This window comes from Lycium barbarum, chromosome 3, assembly GCF_019175385.1.
Source record: "Lycium barbarum isolate Lr01 chromosome 3, ASM1917538v2, whole genome shotgun sequence".
Taxonomy (NCBI): domain Eukaryota; kingdom Viridiplantae; phylum Streptophyta; class Magnoliopsida; order Solanales; family Solanaceae; genus Lycium; species Lycium barbarum.
This window is the reverse complement of record NC_083339.1, coordinates 111,143,692-111,151,323: the sequence shown is the minus strand read 5'-3', so window position 1 is coordinate 111,151,323 and position 7,632 is coordinate 111,143,692. Positions and strand designations below refer to the sequence as shown.

At 38.2% G+C, this 7,632-nt stretch overlaps 1 long non-coding RNA gene across 1 annotated transcript; it reads left to right on the top strand.

Annotated features, from left to right (window-relative positions):
- Positions 1-1,502: 1,502 nt before the first annotated feature.
- Positions 1,503-4,401, top strand: LOC132634006 (uncharacterized). Its single transcript, XR_009579996.1, has 3 exons — positions 1,503-1,676; positions 2,748-2,795; positions 3,878-4,401. It is a non-coding gene; the product is annotated as an uncharacterized LOC132634006 (long non-coding RNA).
- The last annotated feature ends 3,231 nt before the right edge of the window (positions 4,402-7,632 follow it).

Here is a 7,632-nt window from a genome sequence, read left to right as displayed (position 1 = left end):
TGAGCACCCTACCTTCAAGGATGTGGTGAAAGATAACTGGACAGGTTATCATGGATCTGACCCTTTTTTCATCCTTCATAGTAAACTGAAGAAGCTGAGTAAAGTATTGTCTAAATGGAGTAGAGATGCTTTTGGAGACATTTTCAGACAGATAGATACTTTGGAAGAGGTGGTCAAGATTCATGAACAAGAATATGAAGAAAAAAACCCACAGGAGAAAATAGAGCAAGATTACAAAAGGTTCAAGCTGAGCTGATTACATTCTATGTTGTAGAAGAACAATTTTGGAAACAGAAATCTGGGATGCAATGGTTCAAGGATGGAGATAGAAACACTAAATTTTTTCATGCCCATGTACAAGGCAAAAGGAAGAAGTTGCAGTTGAATAAAATTCAAATTCAAAATGGAGTTTGGTTTGAAAGTGAAGAAGACATTGCAATGGAAGCTATTAATTTTTTCCAGCAACAGTTTACTGCAGAACCTGAAGCTACTGATTTTGAGTTGCTAGAACATATTCCAAAGCTGGTTTCAGGGGAGCAGAACAGAGTGATTCATGAATTTCCAGAAGAGGAAGAAATTAAGGAGGTTGTGTTTGGATTAAATGCTAATAGTGCAGGTGGGCCTGATGGATACACGGGGAAGTTCTTTCAAGCAGCATGGGACATCATTGCTAAGGATATCGTCAATATGGTACACTCTTTCTTTTGGGGACATGAACTCCCAAGGTATATTACGTGCACTAATCTGGTGTTATTACCTAAGAGGAAAGAGGTGATTACTTGTTCAGACCTAAGGCCAATCAGTTTGAGCAATTTCATTAGTAAAGTATTTTCCAGAATCATACATGAAAGACTTGTAAAGCTGCTTCCTCAATTGATATCCCCTCAGCAAACAGGTTTTGTGAAAGGTAGAACTATTGTGGAAAATATCCTTCTAGTTCAAGAAATTGTACATGAGATAAGAATAAGGGGTAAGCCTGCTAACACAGTTATAAAATTTGATATGGCAAAGGCTTATGATCGGGTTTCTTGGCTATTTTTAACAAAAGTGCTCAGGAAAATTGGTTTTGGGGAGATTGTTATACCCCGTACATTTATACGACGAATTATCCGCAAGCAAATCGACTCAAGTTAAAGGCGGAATTATTTTCGGATACGAAATAGAAATCGTTAATTTTCAATTTTAATTAAAACATAAATTGTGTATAAATTTTATTGGTATAAAGATATTATTGGAGATTAGGGGTAAATTAACTATGATTAGATTATTAAGTGGGATTAAAATTTAAATCACTTCATTAATTAATTAAGCTTAAGGGGCCATGTGGGCCCCACCCGAATAAAAATAAAAAAAATAAAGGAATCAAAATCTGGAAATTAACAAAACAAGGTGCAAAAGTGAGTCATCAAAAGGGGGAATACGTGTAGCAATATGGGAAATATATATATTTAATTGGATGTAGTGCAAATGACCATTTTCAAGTCATTTGTTGGTAGAAAGCTCAAGAGCAAGAAAAAAAAAGTGTCCATGGCTGCTCACGGCTAGATTGGGGTTTAAAAAAAAAAAATCAGTTTTGTTGCTTAGTAAAAATTCTAAGGAGAAGACAAGGAGATAGAGGTGGAGAAGCAAGAATAAGTATAAAGATTTAAGACACAAATTGGAGCCAAGTATCCAAGGTAAGAATTGGTTATTTCTTTTACATTTAGAATGAGTTGGATGCATTGTGACTATGTATAAAATGGTGCATGTTGGTATTGAATGTTGTTGTTGAAATTTAAAGTTAGCCGTGTGAAGGGCTTATGTGAAGTAATGTTTGAATTTCTTGTACATGTATTAAGGATGGTTTGAATGATGTAGTGTGTTTGAAAGGAATGAAAATTATGGAATTTTGTATGTGGTTGTGTTGAAGCCGTGTAGGAGTTGATTTAAGGAGTTAATGGACTGTTTTATGTGATACTTTAGTTGTTGATTGTTATGGACATTGTGGTGTATTGTTTGCATTTTAAATATGTGAGTTAAGATGTAAAAGAAATGATATATGTGGAAGTGGGAAAAACAGTCCAACCATGGACTGTTTTATGTAAATGGATGGGCTAATTTAGTTTGAATGTTGATTGTTGTTGTCATGGGTTCTAAAATAAGAATGAAGACATCGATGGTTAAAAAGTGGAGTTGAAGTCGTTATGGGCTGCTGTAGGAGTTAGTATAGACAATGTTGCTAAACGTGTTATTGTTGTTTGGTTGGAGTTGGACAATTGCAAGTTATTGCGATTTTTGTAAACTTGATAGATAAGTGTTGATCACAAGAAATTGTAAATGGTAATGTTATGTTGTTGTTTTGGGCCGTGAGCAGGAGTTATTTTTTATCAAGCATGATAGTTAATTTTAAGTAGAATTATAGTTGTTGTTGTCCCGAACTATATGGCGAAAAGATTGGAAAGTTAAAGTTGGAATTGTGTTGATACGATCATATTGTCGCTTTTTATTGGATTGAAGGAATTGAAAGTATAAGTGTGCCCATGTATTGTTGCTGGTATTTCTGTGTCTACAGGAACACAATTGGAAATTTGGATAGGTGAACCTATAAGGGGAAGTGCTGCCGAATCTTCGCCAAAATGCTAGATAATAGAATACTTAAGTGAGAACATATATATAGACTGGAATGTAGGTCCTATAGAAGAATGAACTATAGAGTGGCGAACTAGAAAATATAGTTACTAACGATAACGTCACTTTTATATAAATAGGCGAAAAGAGCAACGAGGCAAAAGGGATTCACGGATAGTCGTCGACAGGTATGTAAAGCTATCCTTTTCTTTCTCTTGGCATGTCCTAGATGTACTAGGTTTGAAATTGAACCTCGGGGGATATTCTGTTTATAGCAAACTAAATCTGAAAATGTTCCTTTTTCATTCAATAGAATTGAATCCTATAAGTACGTTTTGTTGAAAGAATTTGGCAAGTTTACACAAATTGCTTGGAAAGTTAGGAGATTGTTCGAAGATCTCCAGGGATGACTCTATAGACTTAATGTACGTAAATTGAGCCTATCACTTTAGTTGACCCGAGGTGGGCCCACTATGCTCGATTTCACTCTTATTGCATTTTAACCTATTTTGAGAAGTTTTAAAGGAAACGTCTTAACTACTCTTCTGACTACTAAATGACACTTGTTTAAGTTATTCTATTGAATCTTATAAATTATTTTGGAATATGAAAATGATCCCAAGAAGACTATTATCACATAATCTATTTTTGTTATCCGAAATATACGCACCGTGACTATCGTGCGGTTTCATTAATACGGTTGTTGTTCGGAATACTCCATCGAGTCCTTGTAAAATGTATTATGTCTCATATTGCATTAGTTTCTCACTACTCGACTCGTGGATGTCTCAATGTTTCCTTCACTGAGCCCGGGCCAGGATATGTTGTCAAGCGTATTCCTCTGCATTGTTCGCCGTGCCTCGATGGTGAGGGGGCAGGTATACGTGTACATGGGTTGTGGAGTATGCTGTGCCATGTACACTATTTTGATATGATATGATATGATCCGATATGACCATTTGACATGACATGCTATGTTATGGGGTTATCCCCTATTCTGATCCTTATGTGTTGTGGCACCAGCGTCGGGAGGGTGACCACGTTCTGTCTACCGAGTCCCTTGGTGGGGGCCGGACATGATATGGCATATGTTTCTGTACACATTCCTTATGTTTTGAAATATGCATTTGGTATTCTGGATTTTTGCATTCCTTTCTGTTCGTTCTGTTTCCGGTTATGATTTTGGTTTCTCTACTTCAGGCTTTACATATTCAGTACATATTTCGTACTGACCCCCTTTTTTCGGGGGCTGCGTTTTCATGCCGCGCAGGTACATACGACAGGTTCGCTGATCCGCCCGCTTAGGATCTTATTCTGCTATTCTGAGGCGCTCTCTTATCCGGAGCCTATATTTTTGGTACAGTTTCCTGCTATTGTATAAATGTACGTCACTCAGGGGTACGACGGGGCCCTGTCCCGTCATATGATTCTGTCGGTCTGTTTAGAGGTCTGTGGACATGTTTGTGAGTTGGGGGTCTTCCTGTATGAATGCGTGTATATGTTGTGTTTGGGCGATCCCATTCGCCGCGGCGGCCGGTCCGCATATGTTTAAATGTTGCTTTGTTGGCCCTGTGTGGCCTTTGTTGGTATTTTCTGTGCGCAGGGTATATTGGATAGTCCGTAAAACAAAGGAAACTCTGCCGAAATTTTTCTGGAAATTATCTAAATTTAAAATATAGTCTTGTCGGCTTCTGCTATATACTGGAATGCGGTTAATAAAATTTGAGATAGCATTTGATAGATGTGTCTGGGTGCCCAGATCGGGCACTAGTCACGGCCTACGGGGTTAGGTCGTGACAGAGATGCTTATAGATATGGTTTACAGAATCATCTCAAACAACTGGTATTCTATTCTGATAAATGGGCAAGCACAGGGTTTCTTTAAATCATCTAGAGGAGTAAAACAAGGTGATCCTCTATCACCTACTTTATTTATCATTGCTTCAGAATGTATGACCAGAGCCTTAAATCACTTACACTACAAGGAAGGCTATGTTGGATATGCTATGCCAAAGTGGAGCCCCTATATTAATCATTTGGCATATGCAGATGATACTATCATTTTTACTTCTGCTTAACCACAAACTTTGAAGCTTGTGATGGAAGCTTGTGATGGAGACTTTGGCAAAATATGAGAAGGTTAGTGGACAGAAGATTAATAAGGAGAAGAGTGTTGTATACTTGCACCAATCAGTATCTCAGACAGTGGCTAATAGTGTGGTGGAAGAGACAAACATCCCTAGGAAGGACTTTCCTTTTACATATTTAGGGGTGCCAATCTACTATGAAAGAAGAAGAATAGCACATTTCAAGGAGATCACTAATAAGATACAAAACAAGCTAAGTTTATGGACTGGCAAATTACTTTCAATGGGTGGAAGAACTACACTTATTAACCATGTTTTACAGAGTATGCCAATTCATTTACTTTCAGTTTGTGACCCACCTTCGGGAGTTCTAGCTCAGATTCAGAGATTATTTGCAAAAACATTCTGGAGTAATAGTGTTGGAAACTCTAGCAAACACTGGACATCTTGGAATACCCTTTGTCATCCCAAGGAGGAAGGTGGAATGGGCTTCGGATGCTTGCAAGATATGTCCAAGGCCCTATTTGCTAAATTATGGTGGAACTTCATAACGAAACAGTCTCTATGGAGGACTTACATGAGCAACAAGTACTTGAAAAAGCATAATGCTATTTTAGCACAGTGGAAAGGGGGAACTTATGTTTGGAAGAAGATGCTACAGTGTAGAGATGTTATAGACCATGAAATTTGGTGGCAACTAAAGCAAGGGAATTGTCAATTTTGGTTAGACAACTGGACTAGTATAGGAGCTTTATATCAGATGGTCCCACCAAATTTTCAATGTGACTATACAGTAGTGCAGGTCAAAGAAGTACATGAGGATGGAAGATGGAAGGAGGGGCAGATAAGGGAGTTGTTACCTGTGGAGATGGCTAATCATATCATTCAAAAGGTAAAACCACCTACAGGAGGGGATACCTTGGACAGACCATATTGGAAGCTAGATTCTAAAGGTACTTTCTCAGTTAGTTCTGCTTTCCAGGTGATGAGACAAAGGAAAGAAACTAGCAAAGTCTATGAATACTTGTGGGCGAAGGGTCTTCCTATAAAAATTAGTTTTTTCACATGGAGACTATGGCAAAGAAAGTTGCCATTGGATGATACTTTAAAGAAATGGGGCTTTCAATTTGCTTCTAAGTGTAGCTGCTGTCTAGTTCCACAGGAGGAAACCATAGCTCATGTGTTTCTAAATTCTAATGTAGCTCAGATTACTTGGAAATACTTTTGTGGACCTGTTGGTATCAGTATTTCAGGAATGCAGCTTACACAAGTCATAACAGCATAGTGGGAGTTAGCAGAAAACCAGCACACTAAGATGATTTATCAGATTATACCAGTAGTCATAGTGTGGGAGCTTTGGAAAAGGAGAAACACTATACAACATGGAGGGAAGGTTTCTGTTAACAAGCTGAAGTACAAGATCATGCATACTGTAATTTTATTTATGAAGACAAGAAGAAGTAATTTTAAGTATGCTCCTTATAGCTGGCAAGAGTTATTGAAGTCTTTGCAGTCTTATTCCCCTAAAGTGAAGATATACCAAGTATGTTGGAGGCCACCAGATACAGGTTGGATAAAATGCAATACTGATGGGGCTTCTAGAGGAAATCCAGGTAGAAGTTCTTGGGGTTTTTGTCTCAGAAATACAAGTGGAGATTTGGTGTTTGCTCAGTCTCATGAGATGAGGGATGGCAACTACACAAATACCCAGGCGGAAGCAGAAGCTATAATGCAGGCACTAAAGTACATGGAGAGGATGAATATTCAGCAAATGATAGTAGAAACTGATTCTATGATCATGAAAAATGTCATGGAAAGGAAGTGGCAAGTTCCTTGGCAAATCATCAATGTCATGGAGGAAATTTGGAGGATCATGTGTGAAAGAACCGTGGTGGTTAATCATATATTCAGAGAGGGGAATAAACTTGCAGATTTCCTTACAAATCTAGCTCTGGACAGAGGTGATTATACTGCTAACAGCTTTCAAGAAATGGACACATGGGGAAGAAAGCTCATAAACAGTGACAAGAGTAATATACCCTACCTAAGGGTGAGGAATTGTCGAAGATGATAGAGAGGAGGGGAGATGAAAGGATCTAATGGGCAGAGATAGGAAGAAAGGGAATCAAACAACTTAGGGACCAAAATTCTCAAATTCCTTGGAAGATGAGAATGGAGATCCCTTTTCTCACTAACATAGTTGTTTCATGTGCAGGTACAGGTACTCTAGTCATGGTGTATTTAAAATAGAAAATACACCATGATAAGGCTGAAGAAATGTGCAGAGAAAAATACAGACAACAATACCACAGAGCAACGACACACAATGACAATTGCAACTCAGAAACCCCAATTGTTCACAAGCAGGAGCAGATCGAAGAGGCGTCTAGAAATGTATACCAGACACGCAAACACAAACCACAGAGCTGCGGAGAAAGTCAGAGATCATGAATTCACCACAAGATTAGAAGCAATGAAGGCGCATCAACAAACAACACATAACATCGGAGCAGATTTCTAAGCAATTTCAAATAAAAATCGAAGTTGCGGAGAAAGTCAGAAAGTTCGAACTCACCACAAAATTGGAAACAATGAAGACACATCAACAAACAACACACCATATTAGATCAGATTCGGAGCAATTTCAACCCAAATCGACACAAATACCGAAGTACAAATGAGAGAAATCAGTAGGGAGATCAAGCAACAAACCTGTGTTCAAGAAGCTTCAAAGATGGAATTTTGTGGAGGGACGAAGGCCAAATCATCACCAACAACGTCAAGGAACCAGCAGCAACGGGCCGCTCAAATTGACTTCAATGGCTGCACTTTCCCTTTTCACTTAGCTTAAGTCTATTTGCTTTCTGTTGTGTTTCACGCTTTCAAAGACCTTTTGTTTTTGTTGAACCTTTACTTTATTAATAAAATAGCCACTAGG